Source organism: Leucopleurus acutus (genome assembly GCF_964270905.1).
Source record: "Leucopleurus acutus genome assembly, chromosome: 11".
Taxonomy (NCBI): domain Eukaryota; kingdom Metazoa; phylum Chordata; class Mammalia; order Artiodactyla; family Delphinidae; genus Leucopleurus; species Leucopleurus acutus.
In genome coordinates this window covers 84,578,917-84,601,518 of record NC_139152.1, presented here as the reverse complement: position 1 = coordinate 84,601,518, position 22,602 = coordinate 84,578,917, and positions in this window count along the sequence as shown.

Below are 22,602 nucleotides of genomic sequence, written 5' to 3'. Positions count from 1 at the left end.
TGAGGACATCTGCTGATCCAGGTAAGATGGAGCTGCAATTTAGATGACATCAAGGGGTGTGGAGAATATAAGTCAAAGGCCACACTCCACCTGACCTGAGAAACCAAGTAGAAAATAAGCATATTAAACTGAAACTCTGAAGTAAGTAAATGCACCTTCCTAACCATAACCCACACACAGGGAACTTGAGGAGGGTGGGATTTCATGCTGAGCAAAGTAGAGAGAGAAAAATAGAACAAGAAAAACCTACCTCTTAAAAATAGTAACCACCAGTGAGCTCTTGCATAGATTTTTAGCCTTAACTCATATCAACAGGGTAGTACAGAAAACCTCAAGCTAATTTAAAATTTAGTTTAAAGTGGTCCTGGACTGTTTATGCCTCTGGAGATCTGACAGAAACAAATGCAAATCCTGACTAGAGGAGACAGCTTCACCCTAAGCCTTAGGGAATCCATACAAATCATATTTCAAGGACAATTGATAGTACATAGTCAAAAATAACCAAGCCCACAAAGAAATATGATACCACGAGTGAGAACAGAAACACAAACAGCCAGCAAAAAGAGATCCACAAAAATATCACATATTGGAATAAGGCAAAGATTATATAAAAAAATAGGTTTGCAACGTTTGAAGAAATAAGGTCAAGATTGAAAATATCTGAAGGGAAGTAGAAACTATAAAATGTGACCTACAAGATATGAAAAAAAATGAAAACATAATATCTAATTTAAAAAATTAAGTTAGATATATCTAGCAACAGACTGAATAAAGCAAAAGAGAGAATTACTGAACAGGAAAACAAACCTTAAAAATTCACCCAAAATGCAGCATAGTGAAAAAGAGACATACAGAAAATGTGAGATACAAGTAGAGAGACAAAAGAAAATAGAGAGGGCAAAGATTAATTTGATTGGAGAAGGAGAAAAGAGATATATAACAAAGACAATATTTGAAGAAACAGATGACAATTTTCCAGAGATGACGACAGATACACATTTTAAAAACTATAATAAACAATAGGTCTGGATAAAAGAGTTGCAACACAAATAATATGAAAGAGATTAATATCTGGAAAAACAAAGAATTCTAACAATCCTATAAGACATTAAAAATTGAGATTGAAAAGGAGTCCAAGAGTAAAATGGGCAAAGGATATGAACAGGTAACTCACATATAAAGAAACCTGAATGGCCAATATACATAAAAAAGGATAATCAACTCAGCAGTAATCATCACGATGCAAATTAAACTAATAAGATACTGGGCTTCCCTGGTGGCACAGTGGTTGAGAGTCTGCCTGCTGATGCAGGGGACACGGGTTCGTGCCCTGGTCTGGGAAGATCCCACATGCCGCGGAGCGGCTGGGCTCGTGAGCCATGGCCACTGAGCCTGCGCGTCCGGAGCCTGTGCTCCGCAACGGGAGAGGCCACAAGAGTGAGAGGCCCGCGTACCGCAAAAAATAAATAAATAAATAAAATAATAAGATACTAATTCATACTCACCAAATTAGCAATAATTATAAAGTTTGAAAAAAACAAGTGTTGAAAAGATTGTGGGAATATCAGTTATTCTCATACACGGCTGATGGAAGCATGAATTAGTACAAGCCACTTCAGAGGAATTTGACAGTATCTATTAAAAGTCAAAATGCTCATACCCTATAACCTCAAAATTCCAACTTGAGGACTCTCTCCTAAGAAAAAAATCATCATTGAGGCATAAGGAGACATTTACAAGCATATTAATTGCAATTTTATTCATAATGAAAAACTGAAAGAAAAGAACATGTCTATTGATAAAGGAATATGATTGTGTATGCATGTATTTGATGGAACACTATGAAACAGTTGAAAGGAACTAACAAGATCTAAAGGTTTCAACCTCAATAGATCTGAAAAGCATACTGTTGAGTGAAGAAGTAAATAAGTCTCTAGAAGCATAAGCACCAAACTCATAACAGCCTGAGGCTGGGGTTTTGAGGAGAGAAAAACAGGTGAAGGAGTAGAGGCAAAGGGATTTACTGTTTCCAAAAGTGAATGTATCCATATTTTGTTGTGTAATTAAAAATTCAATTTTTAAAAAGTTTAAGAATGATTAAAAATTAGTAGGCATGACAACGGGAAGTATTTTTGCAAGAGTTTTCAACAATTGTTAAATTTAAATTCAAAGTGCCATCTTTTGCAATGTCATATAGCTTAAGTTCATTATTTGTTACCAGTTAAAGTACATTAATCTGTGCCCAAGGTCTTTGATTCAGCCTTGATTACAATAATAGTTGTAGTGATAGCTATGTGTTTCAATGTTATTTAATGAGAAACTTGGAGTTGTTAACATAAGTGCTTTTAAGAATGCAAAGCACTGAGCTAGCCATTACCCTTTGTTTTAGCTAGGTAATGAAGGAGTTTAGGGAATATTTATATACCAGTTACCATAAAATTTAAATTAAAGCTATACTTATTCTGTATCATGTTATCTTAAAGTGGAATTTCTGCCTAAGTTTACAGAGTAAGACAGCTTTCCTATAATATTCAAAGGTTTGTTTTTAATAATTTCAAGGACTGTTGATTTGTAAAATGTTGAGAATATAAATTCTTGTTATAGGAAACTACATTTTTTACAATGTTGGCCCTAGAGAATTGTCTTTGTTCACATAAAACTGTAAACCATGTTTGTCATAGTTTGCATTTGCTCACTAAGTTTACAATAGTTAAGCACTCCCTCTGACCTTCTCCCAACTCCAATCTTGTTACAATTAACTAAACCAGACTGGATGGCTTCTTTTGAAGAATGAAAAAATATATTTAAGACTTTCTTTCTTGCAGAATTTATTTTTGCGATTAAATAAAACAACTGATTCTAACATTACTTTGAAGGTACAAAGCAGAACCTTATTCCACTGCACACGATTCATCAGGAACATAATTTAATGTAAAAGTTATAAATGGAATATCAGGATGGCAATTAACAGCCTGCTTTTCTCTTTATAACAGTAAGATTTAAACATAAAAATAAAAACAAAAAAAATACTAGGGAAAGCATGAGGTTTAAAAAGAAAATCTCTTGAGTAGGAAAGGTCTGACTAAAACCATAGAAAAAAGATAGATGAATTCAACTATATATGAATAAAAAGTCTAAGTTGTCTAAAGAAATAAACAACATAAAGTACAAACAATAAACTAAAAGGAAACATTCACAATACAAATTACAAAGGGTTAATTTCATATAATGTATAAAGAATACAAAAAAATCAATAAGAAGAGTGAGCAAAGGTCATAAACAAATAACAGAAAAAGGAGTAGAAGAAGAACAGAAGAAAATACAAATTATTTTTTTAATAAAAAGAAAAACTACAGTGAGATACTAATTTTCATTTATCAGATGAGAAAAAAATTTATGTTTGATAATAAGAGGAATCAGGCACTCATACATTGAGGTGGGAATTTCACTTGGTATAATCTGTATGAGAGCCACTGAGGAATGTAAAAATTTTAAGTGCACATAATTGTCATTCCTATATTGTCTTCTAGAATTAGTATTCAGGTATATTCAAATAATGTGCAAAGAAGTATGCACAAACAATTCATTGTAGCACTACTCATAATAACAAAAATCTGGAAACAAGCTAAATTCCCATCAGTAGAGATTGCTTAAACAAATCATGGAGCATCTCTAGAATGGAATGTCAAACACAGCTATGGAATAATATCCAAGACATCTTATTATATGGATAAGGCAAGGTACAGAGCTGTGTGTAAAATATGACTGTGGGTCTGTTTTTAGATTATATATACATATGAAAATATGTACACATGATGTCACAGGAAACAAAAAAACTGATAGCAGTGGTAGGACTGAGGGGCAAGGGGAGGAGGGAGACTTATTTTTCATTGTATACTAGCTGATGACTTTTGAATTTTTTATCAAGTCCACATATTACCTGCTTTAAAAATTAATTAATTAAAATTGGAGGGGTGGGGAAAGAATATGTAAGTACATGTAAATGCTTGATAAATTGGACAATTCGGGTATAATATAATTTTCTAGAAGGATTAACTAAAGAATAACCAAAACCCAGAAACTTTAGGGACATCTAGATAGGGTACATCTGGATAAATAAGAATACATAAATTCATCAGGATAGCAGTATAATTTTATAAATCTGGAATTGCAGCTATATTTCTCTTCTGTTTAGTTGTGTTTAAGCTCTGGGGAGTTTACAAAGTACCAAGATATTGGTGGGGAAGGGAACAGAGAAGATCTAGTGATGCAATCACCTCTCTACACAGATATCCACTGAGACATCCACTACCCCAACTGATGTTCAATCATCTCCATACAGCTTAGTAAGAAGTTGTCCTCATTCCTATCTAAATGGCCACTTCAAGATCTGCAGGTCCCTCTGCTTTTTCCATACCATGCTGAGAATGCAACAGTCTTCTTTTTTCTCCTGCTTTCATACCATGCCAGGAAATATGACTCTCTGTGAGACTGGCATGGCTCTATCTTCTTGCATACCAAGGGAAGGACGTCCAAGTCACCCTAGCCATCCTGTCTCCAAGAATCTCTAAAGTCTGACACCTCCCCAACTGTAAACCTGGAGAATAGGGAGCAGGGCCTTCTATTCAGGACCCTCTAGATGCTCTGCTTTCATCAGCTCTCCTGCATATAACCTCTCTCCTCTCAGCTCTAGGGAATCTTTCTTTTGTCTGGTACAACAAGAAGAAGCCATGTTCTTTCTCAATGTTTCTCAGAAATATTTTGTCTATACCCTGGATCTTCTAACTTCACCTAAGGCTTAGTCTTTTAGAACACATAGTTTTTTCTACCATGTTACATCACTTACCTGTGGAAAGGGTCTCAGGGCTGACTTTCCTCTTGGTAGTAGAGATTCTAAGAAGAGAAGAAGAACAAAGGTTAGTAGTTCAATATTGACTATTAAGCCACCTCCAAAACAATGGGAGACAAAGTGGTTAGGATGGGGACTTGAACCAAAGCAGTCTGGCTCTAAGGCTTCATACTATGCATGCATTTTTAAAGTGACAATAGCCTTTCAAAGCCCCATTGCCTTTAGCATTCTTATTAATCCATGAAATCTGAATGTGTAGCACCTCATACTTAAAGTATTCTGTTTTCATGACCATTCCAGTTTCTGCTCCTTCTTTCTACAGGGAGGCAGCAAAACACAGTGTTTGCACCGTGGACCCTGTAGTCTGATACCTATATTCAAATTCTGATCTTCCACTTTTCAGCTATGTGACCATGGGTAAGTTACTCAACCTCTCTATGTATCAGTTTCCTCATTAGTAAAATGGAAATAATAACAGTACCTACCTCATAGGATTGTTGCAAGGATCTGACAGGTTCCTAAGTGAGTGCCTGCTACATACTACAGGCTCAGTAAATGTTAGCCACTATTACTATTAGTAATAACAGCAGTGGTGTTATATATTATCATTATTATTACAGTCTGCACATGTCTACTCAGAAAATACCACTGGTTGTCCACTGCGCCTGCTATAGTCTATTAGAGCAAATTTTCATCTTCAAATGGATTCAGAAGTACTATTTGATGGACAACAGGGAAGTCAGGTTGGAGATAAAGACTAATCCCCTGGGTGGTTTTAGAAAACAGATATAGAAGGCAGAATGTAAAAGACACTCTCTTACTTACTTTTACCCCTGGTCAGTGGAAGTTCCCTGTCTCCAAGGTAAACGACACAGTGGGAATGGGTAGAAATATGCTACCATTTACCAGCTCAATCCCACATTCTTCCTCAGGGCTCTTTCCACAATTTGATTACTAGAAATTCCTCCTGGTATAGGCCAGATCTTTGGCCAATATGTCTGGGGTTTAGTGCTACTATAACCTCATATTTCTTCTACTGTCTTCATTAATATTTTAAAGGGGAGCTGGGAGATTGTTTTTCCCCCACCCTCCAGTTAGGAGGTTTTATAGGGGATCAATAGTTATAACCTGAAATTTTTCACTAACGAACTAGACACCTATGAAATTAGTTACCACTCAACATTTCTTCCCACATGTTACGCTAACATCTGCCAACATGGCAATTCAGCCTTTTCAACATTTGACAACACAAAGCAAACAGATTGAAAAGGGAAATTCAGGTCTTGCAAAATGAAAAAGGATAGATAGTCACCTCAAAGAGAATAATTTGAATATAAAATATAAAACAAGCCTGTCGGGAAAAGTGGTAAAGCCTTTGAAAATGTTTGCCAAAAATGACTCTATATGATTGCACTAAGAAAAGAAATAAAAAACGTGAAGAGAAATATGTCATATCCTACCAACATAATATTTGTCAGAAAATGTATGCCAAAATACCAGTACTTGATCCATTCCTTGTTTTAAATCAATGCATAGTAATAAGCTAAATTTTGTAATGTGAAATAGTTTTAATGATTTTATTTCTTTTTCAAGCTTACGCCCTAATTAAATCTTTTTTCACTATTTATCTTAAAAATTTTGTCACTATTTAAAATGGACTCCTCTTAAAAGTAGGGTTTTTCTAGTACCCATTTTGTACTGATCATGGGGAGTTACTGCGTAACAAATGTGGAATCCAAGGGCTTTCAAACGCAAACTAAGTCCCTATTCCTTGTTCTCATTTGAGAATCTCACACAAAATGAAAGTCTTCACTATTTTTCCAAACCTCAAAAAACATTGCACATAGAGAATTAGGTACAACGTGTTCAACTTTTGAACAATGTGCTCAATTTTAAATTATAAGGATGGCCTCAAAGTCATAATATTTGGAAGAAACACTAGACCAAACGTTGTAAAGCTACTTTCCATTAAAATGATTGTTACTATATATATCTCAATTATACATATCTGAAATGTATATGTTTAGAAAACTCAACATAGATTACAGGATTAGGGTTCACTATGGCTTTCTGGCTGGATCTAAGCCTACAGCAGAAATAAAGTTTCTTTTTTCCCTACACACTATCTCCATTAACACGAAAAAAGAAACTAAACAAATCCAGACTAGTTGCTTTGATTAAAACCATAAATTCAGAGTATGCGTTGCAGGCTAACTCTGTTGGGCTAACTATACCTCTGGGGGCCAGACATCATACCACGTGTCTCTGATTCAGATCTTTCCTTGTGGTTGACAAAGAAAAAGGTTCAACATAGAAACAAAAATGGGCTCAACCTTTCTCAAGTCCTGAAGAAAAGCAGGGCAAATTTATTCTTACAGCAAGTCACTTTTTAGATCTGAAAACAACCAGACTCCATGGTTTCTGGCCTAGTTCACTCTTCTCAGATTTCACCATCTAGAATCAAACATCTTTGCCAAAAACACCTTCTTCAATACCGATTAAACTAAAGCAGTATAGCAGAGAAGGAACTGAGACCGGTTCCAATGTTATTGTCTAAAAATTCATGACTAATATGGTAGAGGGTCATGAGTGAGACTAGAATAAAGAATCTAAGACAAACATGCTCAACCTGGGGTCCAAGGGTAGAATTTGAGAAGTTTGTAATCATGGGTGGGAGAAAAAAATTATCTTTTCTTTTTCACTAGACTCTATCTTGACATTTCCCTCAAGTATAAATACAGGCAACACATCACAGCAACATTAGCTGCAACTGCAACTTTGTTACCAATAAAAATCACAAATATTTTATATCACATTATATTTACTACAGATACCTAAAAATATCATTTACATTTATCACTACTTCAAAACTATGGTAGTAGCTAACTTGTTACTAGAATTGCATGTGATGACTGTCTTCCTGCTCACAGATGCTCAGCATGAAACAGGGATGACTAACTATTGAGCAACTCTGCAGTTCACAGTAAATCAGCCACCATATTTTCCAAATGTTTTCCCATGAAAGCCACATGTTTTTACATAGGAGACCCAGATCCATGTTGCTTTTCAGTATTCCCTATCTATAATTATTGGCCAATCACTGAAAGAGATGAATCAGGTACTACACCAGAGTTTAATGTTCTCATTTAAGCTAAGCAACAAAAGCCTTTATACTAATACTGTCTTTAATAAATAAAATTTTAACTTAGCTATATTTAAATGCATTGTTTTATAATTTCATGTGTTAATAAAGTACATATACATTGATGCCATGAATTTAATACTTTGATAACTGTATATAATGTTCTCTTTGTAATTCAGTGTATCTTATTTTATTCATTTAAATTCCACCAGATGGCAAAGAGGCCCATTGGTACTAAAAAGGTCAAGAGATGTTGACTAACAGATCAAGGCCAAATCTGCTTTGCTCAAGGAAATTTGGGCCAACCAATACAGTCAATTCATATGATATAGGCCAAAAATGGTTTTTTCATTGAAATTTTATATAGAATCATCCTCTCCTATACTTCAAGTACAAGCACTAAACTTTTAAATCTGGTAGGTAATTGCTAGTAAGCTTTTTTTTTGTTATCACTGCCATCACTATGAACCAAGGTTGGAATCCTAGAGAATATCTCATTTAAACCCCCTTCTCTAACCATCACCCAACATATTATATAGAATTGCAGACACCAAATTACTTTATCAATATAGAAATACAGGAAATCCCTGCCCATCCATCCTCAGTCGTGCTCAGTATCAGACAGCTTCATTCAATGCTGCCCATACCACCAGGTCTCATGTTAAATCATAGCTCCTAAAAGAGACAGTAAACAGCAGGAAGAATTTTTGAGACTCAGTTTAGAATGGAGTAAATCAAAGAAGAATTCATTGGTATTCTGTTTACAGGACTGTTTTCCCATCTAAGGTCATTTACTGGTTTTTCCCCCACAATACAATGCACATGTTCCTTTTACTCAGTAAAAGCCTTTCCCTCATTCATCTCTGATAAATGCTCCTGAACTCTTTCCATGCCACGTCCTGCCCTACTTCTCAATAAACCTTAGATTGTGACTTAAAAAGTCTTCAATTTACTGTGACAAATTTTCCCATTTTTACAAATTTTTTTCTTCATTTCTTCTTTGTGCTTCTTCATCTACTCAGTAATCTCTCTAAACCACACCCTGTTTCACTTGTTCATTCCATTACATATATTGACTGCATAAAATGTGCCTCAAGGGATTTACAGTCAGGGGAGAAATATAAAACAAAAATTATTTGGCAAAACACTGTGATGAGTGCTATAACACAGGATTATTTAAAGTGCTATGGAAATACAGAGATTGTACAGATTGGCTCTGTTGGGGAAGGTCAGTCAGATTTGGTTCACAGGGAAGGTAATCTCAGAGATAGATCTCAAAGAAAATGGCTTGAAAACACAGAACATACACTGTAATCAGTGATATAACAGGAGAAATATTTTCTGTGCTAAAAAGACATGTCTAAGGTTGAAAGGGCTCTGAAATCAGAGAGAGAGAAAGGTAGTTCTACGTAAGAATAAAACTCAAGCTAGGCAAAATGACGTTGAACAGAGAAGACAGAACTTGATGTTAATCTTGACTCACTCCTGAAACCTCACTAAAATGGGATTAAAGGAGTTTAAGATTAAAAAACTCACAGATATAGAGAATAGCAAAGGAGATGAAAGCAACATAAATTTGGAAACAAGAAAGCAGATGGACAAGTAGAACTGACTAGCAGACCAGAGAAAACTGAAACCAAACTGCCCGTGAAGGAAGCCCAGAACTAATATAATTTGGGCTGCAGAATCCAAGAGAGTCTTAGTAACTGGATTCCTCAGGTATCCCAGAAAGTGAATGTATTGGTGGAGCTAAATATGGGTGAACTGATTGAAAAGTCGGAACAAGAAGCAGTAGGATTCCTGGGCCACCAGTTCACTCCACCAGCTGAATGACTATTTTTCCCCAACGTTGGCGGAAGTTTGAAGGCTTTCTTCTCTTACATACTGAAATAGACCCTGGACTTAGGAACACCAGGCTCATTGAGAACTGAGGTAAGCTGTGCTACTAAAAGAAAATAAAAAAGGGAAAATAATGGAAAGAACATACTGAACAGTGGTATGTGGGAGCTCCCATTCATAACTTGGTTCCCAGAATACTGGTAGCCAAGATTTTACAACTGTCTGGTGGTGAATTAAAGAATTTTGCTCTGGAGAAATTGACCCACTGGGGGAAAAATATCATATATCTATACATGATTTTTGATTCTCCCAAAGAAATAGCCCTTTTCTATCACCCAACCATGAAGCACACCATTTAAAACCTACACACAAACACACAGATACAGAGCCTCTTAGCTCTTAAATATGATGGGACTACCAAGTTCAACAGACATTTGAGGAAAGACTATAACAGTTAAGGGAAAAACAAAAGTAAACCAAATGGCAGATGGAGAAATTTGGAGGAAAAGGTTCAATAGTGGAAATAGAAGAAAACTTCAAAAATAAATTAATATCTTCCATAAGGTAAGATGTTGTAACCATAAACAAAAACAAGATGATAGAAAAAAATTCTTAGAAATTAAAAACATGATAGGACAAATGAAAAATTCAGTAGAATATACTTGAAGAAATCTCCTAGGAAGGACGCCACAAGGTTTTTTGCAATGTTTTCAATTTAGTCTTTCTTCTGCTCAAGCAGACTTTTAAATGTAAAAGGTCCTATTCCATCTTACGTGCATATCTCATAATCAACACATTAGAAGACAATTCTATATTCATACTTCTTGTATAACATATAGTTTGTTTTTGACAGAAGAGTGATGAAAGTGGACCACCATATTTCTGCTTTCAGCAAGGATTTCTTTTATATTATACTATGTTATAATTACTTTATTTTCACCCAAATGAAGGGAGTAAACAAAACTTTGTACATTTGTGATTCCTAAATAATTCACAGCACTTGTCATGTTTTCTCCTTTGAAACAACCTAAGATAAATGAAGTGGATAATTTTTCAGGAAAATATAAAATGTTAAAACGAATCCAAGAATACATAAAATAAAAATATTAATAAAGCAATAATAATACAATAAACTGGAAAAGATGACCAGATACTCAGTGATATGCTGACCTCTTGAGAGTGGATGAATGTATGTCTTCCCAACTCTGTGTTCAGTGACATTACATTAGTAGCTTGAAATATCCCATGATGGGAGTATTTTCATCACAGAAATTGGCAAAGGCTACAAATCAGGGCTTTTTCTTTTCAGAGAGCCAGTAATTGAACATTTACTGGAACATGCCTGGAATTATCCTTCCATCAGTTCAGGTCCAATGGTTTCCAAGAAAAGTTCTATCAAGCATTCAAAGACAAATAATTACTGTATTATATTCCTTATTATCTATATTTACATTCCTTTCCACATAATCTTTATATTCTTAATTTTATAAGGTCTCCATACTCTCTACCTCCAATCCCCCCTCCCCCCATTCCGATTTGAATTCACTCCAGTTAGGTTTTCATCCCCACCACTCCACTGGAACCGCTGGTGTCAAGGTCATTATGACACCAATGTTTGATAAACCCAATGATCAGTTCACATTCTTATCTTACTTAACTAATCAGCAAAAGTTGACACAGTCAATCATTACCTCTTCCTTGAAACATCTTCAGTTGGCTTCTAGGTCATCACATGATACCAGTTTTGCTCCTACCCACTTGATGTTTCTGAATTTGTTGATCCTTCCTCATCTCCCTGATATTTTAAAATTGCCCAAAGGCTCAGTCTTTATATTTCCTCTCAATCTATACCAACTCTTTAGGAGATCTCATCCACTTCAAAACTTTATATATATTATTTATGCTAATGAATACCAAATTTATGTCTCCAGCATGGACCTCATCCTTGAACTCCAATTTCATGTATTCAACAGCCTACCACACTTTGCTATCTGGTTACCTTATAGACATCTCAAATTTGACATGTTTAGACATATAGTTCTCACTATGATGAAGTAATTAGTATCATATCAATATTTATCCTCCCACAATAAACAATTCAAAAATTGAACACAAATAATTATGCAACATATACAAATATTGAATCATTATGTTGTACACCTGCAATTAATATGTCAATTATACTTCAATAAAAAATTGAACAAAAATAAGTGAAGAAACTGCTTTAGGCATTAGACAAAACAATACAAGTGCTGTTCTTGAGAGAGCAAAAATGCATGCCGTGAACATTATATCTCTCTGGCTTTCTGCCTAGGAACACTGTATCAATACAAATAGCAGCACAGAGAGTGGATCACAAATAGAGAGGAGAAAACTTGACACGTAGACAGCAAAGTGAAATTTGTGAGCAAAGGCACCAAAGAAGAGAGAGCTATATAGACTAGCCCCTTATATTTGCATAGAGATCCCTTTTAGTCTCTGGATGAATACTAAGTTGTGCATGCACAGAGCAAGACTCCAAAGGGTCTTAAAGGAAACAGCTACTTCAGGGCCATGAGATTAATGCAGATTCCAAAGCTCTTACAATACTGAGAGATGTTCCTATTTTCACAAGCCAAATGAAGAGACTTGCCTGAATACCCCAGGCATTTAGTTGCAACCCTAGAATGGACAGATGTTAAGTGAAGACTTATTCTATCACTAGATTAAGGACTATTCTAGACTCTCACAAAGAAAGCTTAAAATCAAGTAGGATCAAGCTGATTGAGTAAATTTCCTGTCAGCCAAAACAAACCTCAACACTGTTTAATGGAAGACATAATCTCAAACATCCTCTCGCCAGATTTTCAACAATTTTGCATCATAAATGTCTAGCATACAACAAAAAATTACCAAACTGATGAAGAACCAGGAAAAACTTATTAAAACCCAAAACCAGGAAGAAAAAGTCAGTAGAAACCCAGAGACTGCACTAATGTTGGAATTAAATGACAAGGACTTTACGATAGCGACAGTTGACCCTTGAACAACAGGGCTTTGAAATGCATGAGTCCACCTATACACAAACTTTTTCAATAAATATACAGTCGGCCTTCACACCCGTCTGTTCTGCATCCACGGATTCAACCAACTGTGCATCAGGTACTACGTTTACAATCTGCAGTCGGTTGAATCCGTGGATACAAAATTTGCAGATACAGAGGGCTTACTATAGGACTTGAGCATCTGTGGATTTTGGTATCTACAGTGGAACCAATCCCCTGTGGATGCCAAGGGAATACTGTATTATAAATATGTTCAAGTGCTGAGTGAATAGATGCAGAATCTAAAAAGAGAAATAAAAATTAGGGAGAAAAAAGGAATGGACATTCTAGAACTCAAAAAAATGTATCTGAAATGAAAAATTCACTGCATAGGCTTAACCACAGACTATTCATTGCAGGGGAAAGATTAGTTTTGGAGATTAGACAAAAGAAACTATATCTAAACCAAAGCTCACAAAAAAGAAAATAAGACTAAAAAAATGAATACAGCCTCAGTGGCCTGTGGAACGATATCAAGTTATCTAACAAATATGTAATTGGAATTCTAGAAGGAAAGGGAAAAGATATTGGAGAAAAAAAAATTAAAGAAACAATGGCCACGAATTCTTCAAGAAGCTCAACTAACTCTAGCCTGATAAACCTAAGAAAAACCACACCTAGGTACATCACAGTCAAATTGCTGAAAACTAAAAAGTAAGTGAAAATATGTAAAGGGATCAGAGAAAAAAGGTACATTACATACAGATAAACAAGAAAGATTGCTCACTTCTCATTAGAAATAGTGCAACCAGGGACTTCCCTGGTGGCTCAGTGGTTAAGAATCCACCTACCAATGCAAGGGACACGGGTTCAAGCCCTAGTCCGGGAAGATCCCACATGCCACGTAGCAGCTAAGCCTGTGCACCACAACTAGTGAGCCTGCGCTCTAGAGCCCGCAAGCCACAACTACTGAGACCACATGCCACAACTACTGAAGCCCACATGCCTAGAGCCTGTGCTCTGCAACAAAGAGAAGCCACCGCAATGAGAAGCCCACACACCACAACGACGAGTAGCCCCTGCTCTCCGCAACTAGAGAAAGCCCACATGCAGCAATGAAGACCTAACGCAGCCAAAAAATAATTAGTTAAAAAAAGAAATAGTGGGCTTCCCTGGTGGCACAGTGGTTGAGAGTCCACCTGCCGATGCAGGGGACACGGGTTCGTGCCCTGGTCCGGGAAGATCCCACATGCCGCGGAGCGGCTGGGCCCGTGAGCCATGGCCGCTGAGCCTGTGCATCCAGAGCCTGTGCACCACAATGGGAGAGGCCACAACAGTGAGAAGCCCGCGTACCGCAAAAAAAAAAAAAAAAAAAAGAAATAGAAGAAATAGTGCAACCAGATGACAATGAAATGACACCTATAAAGCACTGAAAGGAAAACATCATTGACCTAGAATCCTACATCCAGAAAAAATATGCATTGAAATTGGAGGCAAAATAAAGACATAGTCAAATAAAATCTGAGAAAATTCATAAATAGTAGACCTGCACATCAGGCTTGAGAAAAATATCAGAGAGAAATTTAGATCTGTGAGGAATGAAGAGTGCCAAAAAATATATGGGCAAATATAAATGACTTTTTAATTTCTCAATTTCCCTAAATATTTGACTATTTAAAGCAAAGATAATAGTTTCCTATGGGGTTTATAAGATATGTAGAACAATTCTTCAGGGAGACATAATTTAAAATGTGTACGCAACCAACAGAAAAATTTCAAAAGAAATGAAGCAAAAACTAGCAGAACAAAATGAAGGAATGTGTAAGTCTACACTCATAGTTTAAGATATTAGCCCTCTTCTCAGTTATTAATAGAGTAAAAAAAGAAGCTGGTATTATTAGAAAGAGATTTGAACAATACTGTGACAAGTTTTATTTTCCAAAAATGTCCTCAGCAGTATTTACAGCCTCACATGCTCTTCCAGAACCTCATCACACCCCCATCAAGAGTTGGAGTCTATTGCCTCTCTTCTTGACTGGATAGACATCATTCTGTGACTACCACTACAAACAGAACATGGCAGAAGTAAGCTGTATGACTTCCAAGGCTAAGTCAAAAAAGGCAATATATCTTCTACCTGGTTTTCTCCCTCTCTCAAAACATGCAACTCGAGTGCTTTAAACCAACAGCTCCCCTAAGCCACCATGCTGCAGAGGCCACATAATGAGACCACATTAAAATAGAGAGAGATGCCTAAGTAGCTTAAGATGATTCCAGCTTCCAGCTTCCAGCCCAGCCCCAACTAGCTGATGCTGAGTGGAACTTGCCTTTGAGATGTCCGAGCTGATGCTGGGTGGGACATAGTAAACTGTTCCCACTAAGCCTTGCTGAAACAGCAGAATTTGAGCCAAGTAAATGTTGTTGTTTTAAGCCACTAAATATGGGGGACATATGTTGCATAGCCATAGATAACTGAAACATCTTTACCAGCCAGCATGATCTGACATTTATAGAACACCATATCCAAACAACTACAGAATATTTTAAGTACTCATGGTACATTCATCAGTATAGATCAGATATTGGGCATAAACAAGTATCAATGAATTTAGAAGGATTAAGTCATATTAAATCAAAAATTAATAAAGGGGGAATTCCCTGGTGGTCCAATGGTTAGGACTCTGTGCTTTCACTGCTTTTATGAAAGTCATAACGAGGATAATACCTCATGACTAAGAGGGTTTTATCCCAGGAATGCAAGGTTAGTTGCATTGAAAAATAAACCAATACAATTCACCACATTAACAGAATAAAATGATTTCCTCAATAATTTCCTCGATAGAAGCAGAAAAAGCATTTGACAAAATTAACACTTTCTTGATAAAAAACTCTCAGCAAAATCGTAATAAGAGGAAACTCCTTAAACTTATTTCCTTATATTTCCCCCATATTGGCAAGTCTCCCTACTTTAGCCCTTATACTCCTAGAGTCTATTCTCAACAGAGCAACAAAGTTATCTTGTTAAAATACAATTAGATTAATTTAACTCTTTTGCCCAAAACACTCTGTGGCTCCAAATTTTGCTTCTGCATTTTGCTTGAATTAAAAAGATATTAACTTAGTTATGTACATCATAATCTCTAAAACAAGCACTAAAAAAATACAAAGAGATATAGCAAGTCAACAAATTAAAATGGATTACCAAGAAAAAAAGAAGGTAGGAAAAGGAAAAAGGAACAAAACTAGAGGGGACAAGCAAAAAAACAAATAATATAAAGGAGACTTAAATACGACCAATAGTTACATTAATGGTAAATGATTTACATACCAATTAAAAGACAGTGATTGTTAGATGGGAAAATCAAAATATTTTTAATAGATCCAATTACTCGTTCTCTACCAAAAAAAAAAAAAGTCACTTTAACAGTAAAATAGAAGCATTCTTATTATAATCAAGAACAAGTGAAATATGCCTGCCAATTTTGGAAAAGTTTGCCAATGCAATTGGGAAAGAAAGCAAATTTAAAAGTACGAATATTGGAAAGAGGAAGAAAAAGTAACATTACTTACAGATGACATCATTGGATAGGTATAAAACTCAACAAAATAATCTGAAAAGCAACTAGGATTTATAAGAAAGATTAGTAGAGCAGTAACTACAAAATAAATAAAGCTCAATATTTTCCTACATTCCAGCAACAATAAATTAGAAAATAAACTGAGTTCCTAATAGCAAAACACATATCACCTAAGAGTTAAACTCAAGAGAAATGTGCAGAATCTCTGTGAATAAAACCACAATATTGTTATTGAAGAACATAAAAGAAAGCTTGTCTAAATGGAGAACTATATCATGTTACTGGCTCAGAAGACTTAATATTATCAAGATGTCAATTCTTCCCAAATAAATAAATAAACTCAGTGCAATCCCAGTGGGTTTGAGGATTTATTTTTGGAAACGCAACAAATGATTCTGAAGTTCATCTGGAAGAATAGTAGATGAAACTAAGTGGGAGATTTCAGAAATTATAGTAATGATAGGACTTTGTCCTACTAGAACATAAAATATATTAATATATAAAATAATAATTAAAATATTGTAGTACTTCCATAAAAACAAGCAAGCAGTGGAAGAAAATTTAGAGTTTAGAACCGTTTCTTCATAAGCATAAGATTAATTTGTTAATAGTGGCATCTTAAATCAGTGAGAAAAATAAATTAGTCTATAAATGGTGATGGAGTACTTGACTATCAGTTATGGGGAAAATAAGCTACATTAATATTCATACTCAATTCAAAACAAATTCTGGACTTATTTGAGATTTAAATAGAAAAACAAAATCTATACCACTAAAGAAATATATATGTGAATATATAATCTTGGTGTGTTAAAGAAAATGATACCCAAGGTATACAGGAAAATATTAAACTTGCTTTATATTTATTCTTATAAATATATTTTTATTTGGCAAAATAGTACATTGAAAATAAAACTAAAACATGCAAATGACTAACTGAGAAAAATACACCTTTAAGAAAAAGTTCATATTAATCCATAGAAAGTTGACAATGGCACCAAAAGAAAGCAAAAATCACTAACAGACAGTAATAGAAAATTCTCAAAAGAAGCTATAATTATTTGCCATGTAATAATGAAAAGTGCAGCTTAAGGGGCATACCATGTTAGAATATCAAATAGGCAAATCTCTATATATGTATTAGTAAGGGTATAGGAAAACAGACTGTACTAGTGGAAGAGTAGTATAGATTTATATAACTTTTTTGAAAAACAGATTGGAATTCTTGAAATTTTGTAAATATACCATCTAAGGGAGTTAATCCTAACAAAACAATAATGGAGTCCTCTAAATGGATATTCACGGTACCTAATTATAAAATGCCATCTGCCCACTTTTTTTTAAGAAATCAAAGCAGCAATGAAAAAGAGAGAGAGATCATCTTTGGTAAAGCTAGGAGATACCTGTAACTTTGAACTATAATATTTGAGAAAGAGCTACCAAATGTAGGGAAAGTCAAACAGGGATGTAGGGAAATGCCTAAAGAGACAGCTGTGGGAGAGGATCTCAAACAAATCAGGCAGAGCACAGTTAACAAGGCACAGGGCACAACATAAGGGGCAACAGCACAAGTCTTGTCTGGAACAATGGGAACAGGAGGCCTGGTCTTTAGAGGAAGCTTCTCCAAACCCCATAGAATGGGCAGAGGAGGTAGAAATGAACAAGGAAACACACACTTTTGAGAGAAGTAATATGTCCTTGAGGAAGGTTGAAGGAAATAGATCTTGAATTGTGAGCAGTCCAGAAACTGCTGATTTCTTTGCACTGGGGAGAAATGAAGGTTAAAACAGTATACACACACACACACACACACACACACACACACACACATACTGCTGAGCCATAAAGAGCTTTGCTGTGAACCAAAGAAAGTTACTGCTTGCCTGGAACATTGCTCTAGTCTCTTCCCTGAAGAAACCTCTCAAAAATAACTGGAAGAATTCACCTCATTCACAAAAGTAATAAGCAAAAAAGAACCAGCCAAGTATGTATGCAAAGTTATTTCAGGAAAAGGAAGAAAAATGTGGGAAAAACACATGGCAGGTGATGAACACACACCAGAAAAATATGGCTACTGTTCAGATAAAAATGATGACCAAATATATGGTCATAAATATACGGCACCTAATGAATCAAAGAGCTTAAGGCAGAGAACTGGAGGAGATGAAACACAAGCTGGCAGACTTAAAAAATAAAGGAAAAAAATCCATCCAAAAAATCAGGCTACATTAAGCAGCACAAAGAGCCATCACCAAAATCACACTAAAAGATAGAAGAACAGGATAGAGAAAAACAAACAAAGTCATAGACGTGAATTACAGACAAAAACAAAATCAACACAAAATGAAAAGAACAAAAGAATAATTTAAAGACATAATTTTGAAAAACCTAAAAGACTTAAATCTGTAACTTGAACTAGCAATCTGTAACACCCCCCTCCAAAAAAAAAAAACCCTTCATGCAATACGATCTACACTAAAACATATCCTAGTGATAGCACTGGACCTCAAAGATGAAAAAAACAAAACAAAAAACTTTGGGCATGCAGGCAAAATGATTACGTAACCTACAATTTGAGACACATTCCTATTTGTTACCCCTAAATTTCCTCTTATTTCTGGCTGTATAACCACCCAGCTAGACAGTGCATCTCCTAACTTTCTTTGCAGTTAGTTAGGGTGGCCATATGAGTATGTGCTGGACAATTGGATACACACTAAAGTGAAGTGTGCAAAATCATCCAAAATTTAAAGAAAAGCTGCTTTCTCTGAATTTTGCCCCTTTGCCTCTTTTGCAAGCTGGAATGTAGACGTGCCAGCATCCCACCTTTAATCTTGGGGGTGAGAATAATGTGCCAGGGGACAGTGGAGCAACAAGACAGAATAAATTGCTCCCTGGATAACTATGCAGCAGTTGCTCTGATACCTTAGATCAGCCAGACTGATAGATGAGAGAGATATAAAGTTCAATCTTATTTCAATCATTGTATCTTATACTTTGTTACAGTATCACATTCTTCCTCATACCTAATACAAAGAGAAAAATTAGAGTGGCTTCATACTTCACAACAATATTCAATGCTGGAAGACTAAGATATGATACTTACTGTCTTAGTTAGGGCTGCTCTAGCAGAATACCAGACACTGGGTGGCTTATAAACAACAGAAATTTATTTCTCACAGTTCTGAAAGCTGGCAGTTCCAAGATAAAGGTGCTGACAAATTTGGTGTCCAGTAAGGGCCTGCTTCCTGGTTTGTAGATGGCCATTCTTTCACTGTGTCTCCCTATGGCAGAATAGGTGAGGGAGCTCCCTGGGGTCTTTTTCACTACAGTAATCCCGATCATGAGAGCTCCACCCTCATGACATAATCAACACCCCAGATCCCTACCTTCAAATACCATCACATTAGAGATTAGGTTTCAACAAATAAATTTTGAAGGGACGCAAACAAGATCCAATCAAAAAGCTATTACAAGGGGCTTCCCTGGTGGCGCAGTGGTTAAGAATCTGCCTGTTAATGCAGGGGACACGGGTTCAAGCCCTGGTCTGGGAAGATCCCACATGACGTGGAGCAACTAAGCCCGTGCACCACAACTACTGAGCCTGCGCTCTACAGCCCATGAGCCACAACTACTGAAGCCTGTGTGCCACAACTACTGAAGCCCACGTGCCTAGAGCCTGTGCTCTGCAACCAGAGAAGCCACCACAATGAGAAGCCTGCGCTCCGCAACAAAGAGTAGCCCCCGCTCACTGCAACTAGAGAAAGCCCACATGCACCAGCGGAGACCCAATGCAGCCAAAAATTAAATAAATGAATAAATAAATAAATTTATTTTAAAAAAGCTATTACAAGATGCAAACTATTATATATAAAATGGATAAACAATAAGGTCCTACTGTATAGCACAGGGAACTATATTCAATATCCTATGATAAATCATAATGGAAAAGAATATGAAAAAGAATGTATATATGTACACCTGAATCACTTTGCTATACACCAGAAACTAACACAACATTGTAAATCAACTATACTTCAATAAAATAAATTTTTTTAAAAAAAATCTATTACAGACAATAAGAGAATTTAATAAAATGCCTAAGTTAAAAATTAATATAAAAATAATTCCAGTTATGGCTTTGATAGACATGTTTATATCAAACCAGACCTCCCTACGAAAACAAACAAACAAACAAAAACCTAGAAAAGTTGGATAAAGTAAAAACTACATCTGTTTGAAAGCATAAGAAACGATCAAGGCAGCCAGGATTTGAGAGGTAAAGCTCTCCAAGAACCAAGAAGTATGTTGAGATAAGCCCCAAATTCTGCTCCCCTCATGCATCTGCTGATTCACAAGCAGTGTAGAGTCTAGCATCTGAGAACTGAGCAGAAGGGGGCGGCTATGAGGCTAGAAGCTGAATAGAACTTTCTGTGGTCTCACAGGACTAAAGGAAAAAACCTGGAATTCAACAAGACAACTAAGACTTGAGAATCCAAGATCTTTAGAGGGAATGGAAATATATTAAGATGAACCCAACTTTCAGCAATGCAATTAACCTCCAGGAATTTGCTCATTTGTAAATAATACGGAGCTGAGAACATAAGAAGCCAAGCAGAAAGTTGCAACCAGGATCCTATATCCGTTTGGTAGGGCTCCCATAGCAAAGGACCTCAGACTGGGTGGCTTAAACAACAGAAATTTATTTTCTCACGATTCTGGAGTTTGGAAGTCCAAGATCAAGGATGGTATTGGCAGAGTTGGTTTCTTCTGGGGCCTCTCTTTTTGTCTGGCAAATGGCTATTTTCTGCCTGTATTTTCACATGGTTTTCCCTCTGTGCATGGCTATGTCCTAAGCTCCTCATCGTATATAAGAACGCCAGTCATATTGGATTAGGGTTCAATGTAATGAGCCGTAATACAATATCTTCTAGCCAAAGTTTATATAGGAACATTTAATATTTGCTTCATAAAATGCAATATATTTTTACCAAAATAATGAGCAGGAAAAGCCTCCAGTACTGTGAGATGGTAAATTCCTGTTAAGTCATGCAGTTTGTGGTATTTTGTTACATCAGCCCTAGCAAACTAATACAGCAAGGTATTACAAGAAAGAGATGAGCTCAGAAAAGAATTGACCACAGTGCAAGCAGGAATAAAAGGGAATATGTCCAGGAATTTGAGGACTTACAGGATTAGAGAAAGCAACTGCTTCTTGATCCCAAATGGTAAAATACATGATGGAGCAATAAATGCTGGTTAAAACTCAGCCTCAAGGCAAGGATCAAACCAAGGGTATGGCCATCATATTCGTTGTTATCTTTGCTGAATAGGTTAAGGTGTCCCAGAGCAAGACTGTGATAACCAATCAATCTTTTCAGTGATAGGAAATGGCGTACAAAAAAAGAGATTCAGAGCATGATCTCTTTCATCTGAAAAGTGGAGAGACAGCTCAAAGAATCCTCAGCTCTCCTCACACCCATAACCCGGACTCAAAGAACAAGCATCAAAACCTTCAACAAATGGCTTATTTGGTAAATAATAGCAACAAGAAAGAGAAGGGGTGGTATTTTTATATTCGGCATAAACTTCAAAGGCAGTATTTTAATCCAAGGAGTTAAAATGATTACAAAATAAGTTCATGAGGAGGGGTCTGTTTTGTCTGCAGTTGCATTCCTACCACCTGACCCAGAACACCTAGACTAGTAGATGCTCAACAAATATTTGCTGATTGAAAGAATAAGTGATGAAAAGGCAGCCAGAAGAATAATGGCCTTTTCTTTGCTTGGTCCTCCTTGTCCCATGATGGGGAAGGAAGGGAAAATGGGAAGCCCACCTCAGCAGTATTCTCAAGAAGATTTGAATTTTGTGACAGAAAAATGTGGAGTGAGCCTTTATTTGAAAACTTTGTGTAAGACTAGAGGTTCTTTGACCTTAGCCACTCATAGGCAGCCTTGCCATTAATTTATTATTGCCTCCCTAGTTTACTTCTCCCAGAACTAGTCTGTACATCTTATGAAGCCCACAAACTTCTATAATCCAAACCCTTATTTTTCAGCAGATGATGCTAATTCACTTTGTTACCGAGAGGATTGAAATTATTCAATATAAGTGTTCTTATCGAATCCTGTTGTCATCTCAGCCCTTAAATTGTGAAGAAGATTGGGACTC